Source organism: Mauremys mutica, chromosome 23 (genome assembly GCF_020497125.1).
Source record: "Mauremys mutica isolate MM-2020 ecotype Southern chromosome 23, ASM2049712v1, whole genome shotgun sequence".
NCBI classification, from domain to species: Eukaryota; Metazoa; Chordata; order Testudines; family Geoemydidae; genus Mauremys; species Mauremys mutica.
Genome location: NC_059094.1, coordinates 467944 through 481940, shown reverse-complemented (window position 1 = coordinate 481940; position 13997 = coordinate 467944). Strand labels below are relative to the sequence as shown.

At 49.3% G+C, this 13997-nt stretch overlaps 4 non-coding genes across 4 annotated transcripts; all 4 read right to left on the bottom strand.

Moving 5' to 3' along the window:
- Positions 1–803: 803 nt before the first annotated feature.
- TRNAM-CAU lies at positions 804–881 on the bottom strand. The gene has a single exon. It is a non-coding gene; the product is annotated as a tRNA-Met (tRNA).
- A 2679-nt stretch (positions 882–3560) lies between these two features.
- Positions 3561–3632, bottom strand: TRNAA-UGC. The gene has a single exon. It is a non-coding gene; the product is annotated as a tRNA-Ala (tRNA).
- A 1244-nt stretch (positions 3633–4876) lies between these two features.
- On the bottom strand, positions 4877–4948 carry TRNAE-UUC. Its single transcript has one exon. It is a non-coding gene; the product is annotated as a tRNA-Glu (tRNA).
- Positions 4949–10553: 5605 nt separating this feature from the next.
- TRNAT-UGU lies at positions 10554–10627 on the bottom strand. The gene has a single exon. It is a non-coding gene; the product is annotated as a tRNA-Thr (tRNA).
- Between the last annotated feature and the right edge of the window lie 3370 nt (positions 10628–13997).

The window sequence follows — 13997 nt, the reverse complement described above, 5'->3', positions numbered from 1 at the left end:
TGCACTCCATAGGATTTTATGAAAATATGCTAATGAGTGTGAATATAAAGTGACTGGACTATGCTTCAAGCAGAAGGTCTCTTGTAAGGTATCATTACAAAGCTTATAATCTACTGTGTGTGTTCATCCTATTTGTATGAACCGATCATTCTTGTATCTGAAACTAGAAATATGAACTATAACTCTGAGGTCCTGTTGTAATGATGCAAAGTGTGGGCCATTAATAGTGGTTTGGACTCTTGATGACTCCTATTAACCAGGACAATTGACTGGAGATGGCTCTGTCCTGCACCATCTGTGAGTCAGGCCAGGAAGAATGAAGGCTTGGGGGGTCTCACAGGACATGTGACCATGTCACCTGGTACAGGAATCCATATTAAACCTGGGGTTCTTCCCCAAGAGAGAGACAAAGAATTCCTGCCTTGTACCAAAGCTGTATAAGGGGGTGGAACTGAACAAACATGGCTGCAGTCATGAGACATCCCCTAGCTACCACCTGAGCTGGAACACAGACTATACGAGGTGAAAAGATTGGGCCCAGACATAAAATAAGTCTAGTCTGCAAAAGAAGCTTATTGAAAGATCTCTGAGGGTGAGATTTGATCTGTATTGAGTTTCATACTGTATTAGGCTTGGACTTGCATGTTTTTGTTTTATTTTGCTCTGTGAAAAATACAAGCTCCACAGAGAAGGAAAAGAAAATGCCCTAGAAAGTGAGAGATGGGTGGGAGGGTGTCTAGAAACCACTCTCCTCTAGTTACTTTTCTCTGATTTCCTGTAGAAAATCTGAAGCAGGGAGCAAAAGCCATTGCTTCTCTGAGGCTTGAACTCAGGACCTTCAGATTATGAAACTGACACGCTGCCAACTGCACTAAGAAGGCTTGGAAAAGTTTTAGGCTCAGTGTATATAGGACCCTCCTACAGCAGTGACTGGGGCAGGGAAGGAGCCAGAGATCTGCTGGAAGAAGCAGGGAGCTCTGGTGACCAGAGACTTTTCGTGGCAGCTTTCACAGCAGCAAAGAAATCAATTCATGCTGCCAGTGAACAATCTACTGGAACTAAAGGCAGCACAGGGGGGATGTTTCCAAGCTATGCACCTACTTCCACATTTTAGAACTTACTCTCCTTTTCCTAGTAGGGCACTTTCCATGCAAATTAAGCAAAGCAAGTTGGGGAAACTACACAGGTAATAAAAACCAGTGCTCCAAATAAGGCTTGAATTCATAATCCCAGCAGTAGCCCCCTCTGCGCTAACCAGTTGCACCAGTGCAGGTGCTTCTCAGGCCTTGGCTACACTTGCAAATTTGCAGCGCTGCAGCAGAGTGTGAAAACACACCCTCTCCAGCGCTGCAAATTGCGGCACTGCAAAGCGCCAGTGTGGTCAAAGCCCCAGCGCTGGGAGCGCGGCTCCCAGTGCGGTATGTTATTCCCCACAGGGAGGTGGAGTACGGACAGCGCTGGGAGAGCTCTCTCCCAGCGCTGGCGCTTTGACTACACTTAGCGCTTCAAAGCGCTGCGCTTTGAAGTGCAAGTGTAGCCAAAGCCTTAGGCAAAGCTGGGAAGCAGGCAGTTATCAGTCTCTGTGATTCACACCTTTGCCTGGTAATTGAAAGGCTGATGCATCAAACCTAACTCAAGATGCGGCTTTTCAGCCATGAGACTCCAGGACATTTTGACAGAAAGAAAATCTCTGTTTTGGTTTAGCCCCATTTGACTCCTTCTGCTCGTCTTCTCCCCCTCCCTCCAGTCTCTTTCCTTCCCCACTGGGGCCGTGCAGAGAGGAGCCCCAGTCAGTCTCTGTCACAGAGTCGGTATCCCATAAAGGGAGGGAGGGGTTGCTCCAAAACATTGATAATGGGGAGGAGGGGTGGGCATGGTTAGGGGGAGAAAGGATGGAGAACTAACAGTGGGGCCCAGAGAGATTCCCCCAGATTGGGGAGATCCCCTGCTGCCCCTCATCAGCCAGCTGTGGGAAGAACAACTTGGGATTGCTTGGGGAAGCCACCTTTAAAAACACAAGTGTAACATGCTAGTTACATTTTAATAACACCAAAGCCTCCTCAATCCCAAGGTCACAATCACTGGAATGATTTTGCCTTGATATTTTACCAGCCGCAGACACAAAGCAAGTCAAATTACAGTTTCTGTTTGGAGTCAGTGCACACACAAGAATCCGGAGGCTTTTAATTCCTTAGGTTCTGCTGCCATTTCATTTCTGTCCTGTTCCAAGATTTATCATTGTGCAAAGCAACGTTAGGCCCTTGGGAGTGTCCCCCTCAGTGCTGCCTGCCACCCTTGGGCAATTTAAAAGGGCCCGGGGACCCCCGCCACCACCGCCAGCAGCACAAGGGGACTAAGGCAGTTTCCTGCCCGCCCTCACTCCATGTGGCACACCACTCCCGGAAACGGCTGGCACGTCCCTGGTGTGGGGGAGGTCTCCGTGCGCTGCCCCGCCCTGAGTGCCAACTCTGCCAACTGTGGCAATAGGAGCTGCAAGGGTGAAGTCTGCAGGCAGCCATACACAGAGACTCCCCTGGCCCTCCCGCTTAGGGGCTGCTGCCAGAGGAGGGTGCAGGTTGCTTTTGGGAGATGCCCAAGGTAAATGCTGCACCCCTCACCCTCTCCTGCACCCCCAACCCCAACCCAGACCCCACACCTGCACCCAAACTCCCTCCAAGAGCTTGCCCCCTGCACACCCTCCTGCAGCACAGCCCCCTGACTGAGTCCAGACCCTGCACCCAAACTCTCCCAGAGCCCAGCCCCTCTCCCTCCCACATCCAAACTCCCTCCCAGAGCCTTAGGCAGGTGGGGGGGGGGCAGGACTTGGTCCCATTCTGGGCACCACCAAAAATTGTACAAACCTGCCGCCCCTGTCCAGCCCAACCTTCTGCTGATGCACCTCAGCCCACACCCGTGCAGGGTTTGAAGCTTCCATTGCTTAAACTCCAGGACACTGAGGGATTTCAGCTCCCCTTTGCCCAGAGGGAACTTTCACCCCACTCCCAGCCAGGTTCTTGTACATGGGATCACTGTAGGGGGGCTGGGTCCCTCGGTGTCTTTTCTCTCTCTGTGACAGGCCAGGGTGCAATAACTGGGGCATCTGAGCACCCAGGACCTTCTGTGGGGCTGCCATTCCCCTTCCCCTTCTGTGGTCTCGTCTGTCATTGACTCCAGCCTTTTCTCTATCCATCATCAGCATCATCCCAAGCAAACTGCACTTGCCTCAAAAAGACAGTGTCCCCTGGTGGGTGTAAATCACTGACCTCCCTCCTCCCTGAGCACTGACTGCCCCTGTGTTTCCTTGCCTCTCAGTCTGTGCAGATGGGACCTTTCCCTCCAGCGCGGGAGGATTCACCCTTCTCATCTACCCTTGTCCCAAGCAGCACAGCGGGTGGGAGTCTTACATGTACCAAGGTGACTTAGGAGCAGAAACCACCCCCCAGACCTTCCATGCAATTGGCACTTGCCCCTTAGTGAGCAGGATTGAAACTGGTGCAGGGAGACTGCTGGGCCACATCTCCTCTGGGCATGAGCAAAACACCAGGGTGAAAAAATGAACTTGGAGATGCTAGGGATTGAACCCAGGGCCTCATACATGCAAAGCATGTGCTCTACCACTGAGCTACATCCCCAGATGGTTTAGGTGGGCTATGGGTTACACTCAGAGCCCTCCTGTTTCCACTGCATCCAGTGACCTATAAGCCTCACGAGAAGCCCATTCCCCTCTCTGAGGGCCAATCCTGCTCTCCTGGAGGTTAATTGTTCATAGGGGTCACTTTGCAGCAGGGCCAGATTCTATGTGTGGGGCAGAGAGAGTTTGTGCCCTGGACTCAGGGTGCAGAGATATGCTCAGCCCTCTCCCCTGCATTGGGTGGGGGGGTGCTGCCACCCCCTGCTGCAAGGTCATGGTGGGGGACGCTGTGAGCAGCTCAACACCTCACCCTGGCGGCAGAAGTGGGGTGGGGAGCTCCAGGTGTTTCCACCTGCCTGTGAAGTCCAGCTTTCCCCAGCACATTCACTGCGGTGCAATTGGGTCACTGTTTTCATGGCTGAACAGCAAAGAATCATTCCCAGTTTCCCTTCTATCGACAGCAGGATTAGCCTGTGTCAGTGGTTAATGAGGTGGATCTTGTGGTAGATTGTTATTCATTCCCCACCTTGACAATTCACACAGTCCCTTTCCTACTCAAATCCCCAGCACCTCGGTGATCCTGGTAGCAGGGGTTGGGTCCTGAGATTTTCAGGGTCCTTTTTCCCCTCCACCTGGAGTGAACTCAGCTTTTCCCCCATCCCAGACAATCCATGAAATAACAACAGGGGCATAAAGAAAGAGGGGAGGGAACATCTCACGGCCAGGGCTGGATGTGCCCAGGGCCCCCTGCTTGTCCATTGTTTCCATGGAATTTGGCCCCCTGCTTTGCACAAGGGACAGAGAAAGATCTTGCTGTTCCTGTGTCTGTGCAAGGAAAATTGTGCTTCCCTAGGAAAGAGAGGCGGGAAATGGCCCCATGGTGGGACAATATCCTCAGGATTAAGACCTAAGGACTCAGGCTGAGAACTGATAGAACTGCACTCATCTGGGATTTAACAAATTGTCTTCCATGGAGCAGGGCCAGATCCAGCGCTTTTGCCGCCCCAAGCAGAGGGGGGAAAAAAAAGCTGCAATCAGCACCAAGTCCTTCCCTCCAAGAGGGCCAAACTGCTGCTGAAGCCTCCCCTTTCCGTTGGTCACCCCAGGCACCTGCTTGCTGCTGTGGTGCCTGAAGTCAGCCCTGCCATGGAGACAGTGGGAAGATGGGGGAAACAGGAAAATACCATGGATTTGTTTACATTGCAAGTGAAGAATAACTGAAGCATTTCTGGTTTAAAGTCACTTTTCCCTGACTGGGAATTGAACCCAGGCCTTAGCAGTGAAAGTGCCAAATCCTAACCACTAGACCACCAGGGAGCTGATGTTATTTTTCTTCTCTCTTATGCTACACTTTCTTAGGCTACTTTCTATCCACTTTCTGAAACTGCTCCATTGTCCATTCCCTGAGGGGCTGGGAGCAGAAAGTGCAGGAATCCCTGTACTCAGGGTCACAACCTGAGCCCAACCCAAGCCACTGAAACAAACTCAAATCATGCTTCCTCCAGCAGGATCACAGAGACACACAAAAAACCCCATGAGGAACAATCTTCCTCTGCCTTCATTTAACCCATTGCAACCCTCTCAGCAGCCGACTCTTGCAGGAAGGACACTGATTTGATAGGAGCTCTGGCATAGAGACCAAGGGAGGGGTGTTGCTCCCCCTGAGTGTGAGCTGATCACATTCTGATTCCATGTAACGGGGCTCTGAGCTTTGCCATCTTGTGAGTTCTGAGTGCTGACCCCCCTGGACCCTTCTGCTAGGAGCATGGTGATTGCACAACAGCTGCAAGCCCTTTTCCCATCTCCTTGTCCTCCTTGGCTTCCCCAGATCTTCCCCACAAATGGTTCTATCAGGCGCTGGAGGGATCTAAGGACCTGCAGGTTTCCCTCACCCACCTCTTAAGGCAAACAGTGATTCCCTTCTCTGACACTCCTGGGTCAGGCTTCTTTTGAGTTTTTCCTCAGGGGACCTGATTCCCTGTGAAAATGTGTGTGTGGGGAACTGGCTTGTCTACCCCCTCTCTGGGAGCTGAGAAGCTTTTTCAGACTCTCCCCCACTAGATGAGTCCAACAGCACCTCCCACTGGTGGGAGAATCCTAAATGCCACCCTCCCCGCTGGTTACTCTGACCAGATGATGGCGACAGCATGTTAAATCAACCCCAGCTCTCTGGGCTAGAGAGCAGCATCTAACCAGCCTTGTGACAGCTCCGGTTTGCTCGCTGGAGACATAATGAACCAGGAAAGAAGGCAAATGTCAGACAGGGAACCTCAGCTCCGCAAATAAATGCCCTCAGGGCTCCTTCTACACTGCGACTGGGCACTTGACTGACTTCAAATCTGGCCAGCCCAGTTGGTAAAGCATGAGACTCTTAATCCTGCCATCATGAGTTTAAGCCCCATATTGGGCAGCAGCAACAGCTCTTAGGTGTCACTCTTATGCTTATAGTCACAGCCCAAAATGAAATAAATTCTCTGTCCGCTCTACAATCTAAGGCAGATCAGGTTCCTTCCTCTCTGAGCTTCAGTAAAACATGAAGTAAGAACAAATAGAATTTTCTCCTCTTCCATTCTACCCCAGGCAAGAAGAGGGGATAATAACCATTTAATGGATGACTGCAGAGAGAAAAGTTTGGTCTTTATAAATAGGACAATGATCAATTGTTCTCCATGTCCACTGACGGTAGGACAAGAAGTAATGGGCTTAATCTGCAGCCAGGGAGTTTCTCGTTAGATGTTGGGAACAGCTTTCTAACTCTGAGTGTAGTTAAGCTCTGGAATAGGCTCCCAAGGGAGTCTGTGGAGTCTCTGTCCTCGGAGGTTTTTAAGAACAGGTTGACCAAACCTCTGTCAAGGATACTTTCCATATACTTGGTCCCATAGACAACCTGCTCTGGCTCTGGTTCCCTCCTTCTGCTCCCTGCCTGGGCCGGCTGCTGTGGGCACTTGATCCCACATGGCCCTGACGTATCGTCTCTGCTTGGCCCTGCCTCAGCAGACAGGGCTGGATTTCATGACCTCTCCAGGGCCCTTGCAGCCGTACAGCTCTGTAATTCGATGCCATCGCAATATAATATAAACAACAACAAAAGTGGAAACACCCCAATCTAACATCTAACAATTCAGCATGAACTGACATTTCACAGCACAAAGTGACAATACGTAGGAGTGCAAAGCCCGACAATTCAGCACCACCCAAATGAACGCCCCATGGGGCAAAATGACACACTGCAAAAGAGCTCAGCTCAAACCAATGCAACACAAGCCAGTGCAAAAGGGCACCAAGAACTTATGTTTTTTGGATGAGTCAAGAAAAGGGAGTAGCATTGTCCCCCTCGGGCAGCCCCTGTTCAATTCCAGGTCAGAAAGCAAAACTCTTCTGCAAGAATATCCAAAAAATGTTGTGTTTCACTTCACTTCATAAGTACAGTTATGTGGCAATTAAATGATGACTCTAAAGTTTCATAAAAGTGTGGGAAATACGGACGTATCTGAGAAAATGGCTTGGAATAAAGGAATTAAAAAAGTGATCAGTCGAGAGAACAGGCCCTGTTTCCCCCTGGTTTGGAGCTTCTCTCACAACTACTGGAATAGCAAAGCCAAGCAAATGGGGTTCTATTGTTGCAAAGGAGATTGAAGTGAGGCCATTTTCTCCAGATAGAATTAAATGGTAAAATGTCAGGAGTGGGATTTGAAACCACATCTCTATGCAGAGACCAGAACACCCAAGGGACTGGAAAAAAATGAGGCTTATAACTAGCACTTTAGATCAGTCCACCATCCTGATACTACAAATAATATGATTTATGAACCCTAGTTTTCATTAATAGTTGATGAACTCTTTAGGGAGGTCGAGACGGCACATCTCTTTCAACTCCTAGAGACCTTCTACAGCACAGCTGATTTTTAAACACACTCACCCGGACCTAAAGTTACATGTTTCCTGCTCCATGAGTTCTGCGGTGTTGTAATCTTCCTGCTCATGTTTTAAGTGAACAAAAGTTGGGTGCTGGCATTCTGAGACAGTAATGGTGAACCTCAAAATCCTGCCCTGGGGGCCAGACAGTTAAGCAACCAGCACCCACAACCTCTACCATGACAGCATCCTGTCTGGGAACAACTCACAGGTCAATAGCTGGGGTGTGAAATCCCCATTTCTGTGTTGTTCTATCACTGTAGTCCCCACTTTCCTATTGCTTGTCTGTATAATCTCTGTCCGGTTCTGTGATTGTTTCTGTCTGCTGTATAATTAAATTGTTGGGTGTAAACCAATTAAGGTGGTGGGGTATAATTGGTTAGATAATCATCTTATAATATGTTAGGATTGGTTAGTTACATTTCAGTAAAATGCTTGGTTAAGGTCTAGCTAAGCCGAACTCCAGTTTTACTATATAGTCTGCAGTCAATCAGGAATAAGGGGGGGAATGGGAATGGGGGTAGGGGAATTGGAATTATGTTTTGCTAAGGGGGGGGAATAGAAACAGGGAACGGGAACAGGGACACAGACAAGCCTCTGTGGTGTCAGAGCTGGGAAGGGGGACACTGAGGAAGGAAATTGGAATCATTGCTTCCTGGAAGTTTACCCCAATAAACAGTGAATTGTTTGCACCTTTGAGCTTCGTGCATTGCTGCTCTCTGGTCACGCGAGAAGGACCAGGGAATGGGAGGGTGATGGGATAAACCTTCTAACAAGTATGTCTTTCAGGGTGTGAAAAACCCCAGAACCAGTATAATTAAGCTGACCTAAGCCATGGTTAGATAGTGCTAAATGAAAGGAAAGATCGTTCTGCCAATGCAGCTATTACAGGGATGGAAAACCCCTCCCCTCACTGTAGCAACTGTCTACTCCACAGTGCTACAGCAGTATTTTAAGTGTGGACAGCCTCAGAGTGAGACCAGATCTTGCTCCATGCATGCTCAGGCACTAAGACAACAGCAATGACAACACACTAATGCATCCGTAGTTGGCAGGATTAAAACCTGCCTGGGGATACCCCAACAGTAGCATAAACAAAGAGCCGAGCCAATATCTCCCTGGCAGGGATGCAGGTGGCCATTTCCCCTCTGTCTGACCATCGCCATTGCAAGAGAGAAGGGTTCACTGGAATCGAATGCCCTGGCTCAGACAAGAGACACAGGGAGGTTTTGCTGTTCATGGATCTGTGCAAATGAAATTGTGTCTCTGTGTGAAATTGAGGCGGGAAATGAAACGTCCACATGGTCGCCTAATGCCCTAAGGAATGTGGGTGAGGGACTCTGGCTGAGAAATTATTTAACAGGAATTTGTATCAATGTATTGCCCTGATTAAAAGCTATGGCTAAAAGGCAGTCACTGTTGTTAATAGTTGAACCTGTGTGGAGACACCTGAGTGGGTATCAAGTCCATTGCCTTAACCAGGGATAGTCGATTATTTTATCAAGATCCAAATTTCTTGGTCAAGGTCCAGTCAATGTCTAGACACCAGAGAAAATAATACACTGATGATAATAAGAAGTATATAGAAAGATTTTGCAGTCACTACGGGCATAACTATGATGATTGTTTCGTGTTTCACTCTTAATATCTGGCACCACCACTGCCTTTCCCTTTAGTCTTGTAGTTAACAAAGGGTAAAACTAAACATCACTTCAGATACAAGGGAGTGTTTGTGTTCATTCCTGTGAGCTACACAGGGGTTTGATGTAGCTGCTTTCAGTCCTCTGGCTCTGCTGGGATAAGTAACATTTCAGGGTGTTACTGAACTGAAGGAGGGAGATCACTTTTTGACAGGTTACGCCTCCTCTTAAGGGTGTTTGTCTGGCTGGCAGCCCTGGTTCCCAGGTCTCTCCTGAGGGAAGAAAGTTTCTGTGCAAAATACCAAAACTTTTAACAGAGAGGAGGGAAAGGCGATGGCCACATGATGGGGCCAGTATGTACCACAACATGGTTCTTCTATGTGGGATGACTCTGAACACTGACTGATCTCCACTCCCTTGTGTTTGAAGAGATGTTTAGTTGTGCACTTGGGAACCTATAAGGCTGAAGCAATTTTATGGATGGTGACACTACGATTGAAGGGTTATTTAATGTTGTAAAAATTGTTAAAAACACTTAGCTTAAACTGGAATTGCCTGTCATTAAAGGCTGGTTTCCCCACGTCAGTTCCATAAGCTCTGCTAAAAACACCCTGGCTTCTCTCCTGCCTCGGTGGGAACTGGAGGGAATTGTCCCCTGCTGCCCTTGGCTCCAGGCTGGTTTTTCTGGGGAGGGGACGTGGAATTGATTTGTTTGCTGTTGAGAAGGGAGCCAGGCCAGTTCTCAGGGAACGAGAACTCCCAGCATCTTCCCAGCCCAGCCCAGGCTGCTGCCCTGTCCCAGCCTCTGTTCCCCTGGGGGCCCTGCGTGTTTGACTCTAGAGCAGGCCGGGAGCAGCAGCTGAGGCAGAGGACAGCCTGGGCCGGGGAGATAAGAAGGAGTTTAGCAAGCAAAAAAGGTAAAATGGCAGGGGAGTATTACCTTGGACTCGACGGCATTTCTCCACTGGTCTGTCTGCTTTGGGGCAGGGACAGTAACACGTCCTGCTGCATTCGTTATTTCAAAGGGCGGTTTAGGATTTTCATTCTCACACACGGTGCACAAAGCAGGACTCATCCTTTGGCGTAAACTAAACAAGCTGCTCACAGATTCTGGCAGCCACAATGAGCATTTGGGTGAGAGCTCAGACCTGCCCCTGTCCCAGAGGGAGGGGGTCATCTGTGTGGGGACTGGACCACTGACCTATCTGCTCTTAACTCCCAAACTTTCAGTAACTCTATTATCAGTGCCTGTGAGTGTAATTTAAACTATAAGAAAAACCACACTGGGCCAGACCAAAGGCCTGTCTAGCTCTGAATCTTGTCTTCTGACAGTAGCCAATAGCAGGTGCCTCAACAACCGGTCAACAAGGCACCACTGGGAGTTGAACCCAGGATCGCCTGTTTACAAAACAGATGCTTTAGCCAGTTAAGCCATGGTGCCTGTGGGTAGCTATAACACACTGTCTACCCACACCTGACTCCCTACCATCGCCACCAGGGCCTGACAAGCTTTGCTTGTGTTTGGATTCTTCAAAGCAGAGGAGCAGGTGACATTTCTCTTACAAGTTGTGTGTGAGTGAATCTTTGGCCAGGTCTGCACTACAAAGTTGTTTCAGCAGAATTATATTGCTCTGGTGTGTGAAAAACACACAACGCTACCTCGGTCGGCAGCTTGTGGCTGGTGCACACACTGCAATGCCACATCTGGCGACAAAACTGCCCTGTTTTGCTGACAAAATAAAACGACTTCGATGAGAGGTCTAGAGCTTTTTGCAGCAAACTTAAAGTGACAGAGTAAACACTGCTGTTCATTATATCACCATAACTGGCCTCCTCCAGTATCCCACAATGCCCACCGTGAACTCGCCTGCCCTGCATTCCTGCTACAAAGCCATGGGCCCCTCCCCTTTCATCGCTCTGGGAAGTTCTGACAGCTGAACCTGCTGCTCTGCTCCGGCAGCCAGGAGCAAATCACTGCCATGGATGCTGCTCTCTCCTGCCCTGCGAACACAGAGCAGGCGGCAGGAGCTTCCTTACAGTGTAGGGGGGCCACTGGCATCCGAACTGTGACACGCCCAGGACACCTCTTCCCTCCAGGAGGCTCTTACCTTCTAAACAGGGACGGCTGTTTTCTAGTAAAATCAGGAAAAGGGAAGGAGAAAACTCAAAAGAGGTTCCTCCTGGCACTCACGTACGTGAACCCGAATACTCTCTCAGTCCTCAAAGAGAGACCTGGAGAGGGAGACTTGCTGAAGCAAAGCCACAGGGGTCTCTGAGGTTTCCCTGGCCCCTCGCCCCTGTCCTGCCTGGCTGATGTCAGCATCTCTCTGTGAGGTCACCACCTCCCCACCACCTTTGACCAATAGTCTGAGGTCCTGCAAAAGGCCTTTGTGATGTCACTGCCACACCCCTCCCTTGCTGTGCTAATGTCCTGCCCCTGGCCAGGAACTTTGGAGGTTTGAGCTACTCCCTGTGGATCACCCCACTCAAGGAGCGTTCGTTCTAGGCAGCAAGCCGGATAGACAGGAAAACATCAGACGCTGCTGCTCCCAATGCTACACTCAGTTTTTCAGAAATTAGTCGACCTTATGGCCAGAAGAGACCATTAAAGCATCTAATCTGACCCCCTGCACATCACAGGCCTCCTGTATGACACAATAGCTACTTTTGGGGCAAACACATTCCAGAAAGGCATCTAGTTTTCATTTAATGACATCAGGAGATGGAGAATCCACCATTTTCCTTGGTAGCTTGTTCCTGTGGTGAATCATCCTCGCTCTTGAATTTTTTTTGCCTTTTTGTAATATGAATTTGTCTCTTTTCACATTCCAGCCATTGGGTCTTGTTATGCCTTTCTCTGCTAGATTCAAGAACCCTTTAATACCCAATATTTTCTCTCCATTAAGGCCCTTCAACACTTCAATTAAGTCACTTTTCAATCTTCTTTTGGTAAGCGAAACAGGCATTTTTCTCCAGCCCTCCCAACATTTGGTGGCTCTTTGCTGCACCAGCTCCAATTTCACAACGTCTTTTCCAAATGAGGACACCAGAACTGGAGGCAGTATTCCAGTATCAGTCTCACTGATGCCGTGTCACCTACTGTGACGTTATTGACATAATCTGTAACTGTATAGATCACCGTTGCGACCACTGTTCTATATTTGCAGCCAATATGGTAGAAAGGTTGTTGTGTAAGGGGTCTATGGAGAGGTTCTGATTGGCTGATTATAATTATGGAACAATGGGATAGAGAAACCTGCATCACTGAAAGTGCAGCCATGAAGAAACCGCACATCAGCCTTGTCTAGCCGGCAAGAATCAAACCTCCACAGAAAAAAACCCCTATGGTGTCATAGCCCAGCTCCCTAAGCCCTCAGCCACAACCACTTAACTCAGGGGCCTTTCTACACTATGGCTCTGTTCTCACTGAAGGGTCATTTCCAATTGCTCAGACCAGCTTCCCCAGCACACTCACTGCTGTGCAGCTCTGTACGTGTGGTCATGGCTGAACAGCAAGAATTCCTGCCCTTTTCCCTACTGGCTGGAGCATGGCTAGAGTGTGTTTGTGGTTAATGATGTTGTTGTAGATTGTTCATTCCCTGCCTTGGCAATTCAGACAGTCCCTTTTCCCATCATATCACCAGCACCTCTGTGAGTCCAATAGCAGGGCAGGTTTTCTCTGGGCACTGAGATTTTTCAGGGAGTTGGTGGCTCCTTTCTTTCCTCACCCTGGAGTAAACTCATCTTTTTATTCTATCCTTGATGACTCATGGAATAACAACAGCAGTATGAAGAGGAGAGAAAATATCTCACTGCCGGGGGGCGGGGGGTGAAGGTGGCCACGTCCCCTCTGTCTGACCATTGCCATTGCAGGAGAGAAGGTTTCAATGGAATAAAATGCCCTGGCTCAGACAAGAGACACAGGGAGGTTTTGCTGTTCGTGGATCCATGCAAAGGAAATTGTGTGTCTGTGTGAAAATGGGGAGGAAAATGAAACGGCCACATGGTGGTGCCTAAGGCAGAAGGGACCCCTATAGGATTAGAACAGGATACGTTCTCAAGCAGCATGTTTCTTACTTGCCCATCTGTCAATTTTGATTATTATCGATGGAAATATTTTGCCATTGGGTTGTGTGTTTCCACAGAAATTGACATTTACCAACAAACACGTAATTCTTCCAGTCCTGCCGAGTCTGCCCTTGGTGAGTTTAGAGGGACACATTCCCCCTTCCCACTCCCCATGCCAGGCCTGGACTCTCCATGCTGCCCACTTCCCACACTGCTGGGATCCTTCCCTGATCTCCCCTCAGAGCTCTGCCCCCCACTCCCACTTCTGGGATCCCCTCCCAGCACTGTCTAATGCCCTGTTTCCAGGATCCCTCCTCATTCCCTTCCTCCCCTCTGAGCAAAAACTCTGCATTATTCACACACTGGGAATTAAACCCAGGCTGCTTTGGTGAAAACCAGGAATCCTGACCACTAGACCCTATGGGACTGGGATTGCAATGTTGGTCTGTTAAAACCCTCAGAAGAGCAGCAGCGCCACCCAGTGGTGGTTGCACAAAGGGCTGCATTAACCCTTCAGGTGCTGAGGTTTCCCTCTCTCCATTTCCAGTGCCTGTGATCAGGAAACAGACATCAGGGCTCCCAGGTGCTGCACAGACCATGACTGAGATCGGGACCCCATATTGCGCTAGGTGCTGTACAAACCCTGGCCAACACTGGGACACCCAGGGGGTTCCCCTCAATTTCTCTGAGCCTCTGCTGCCCAACTTCTTCTGACTCCCTCCCCCGCTCCCAAAAACCCACCT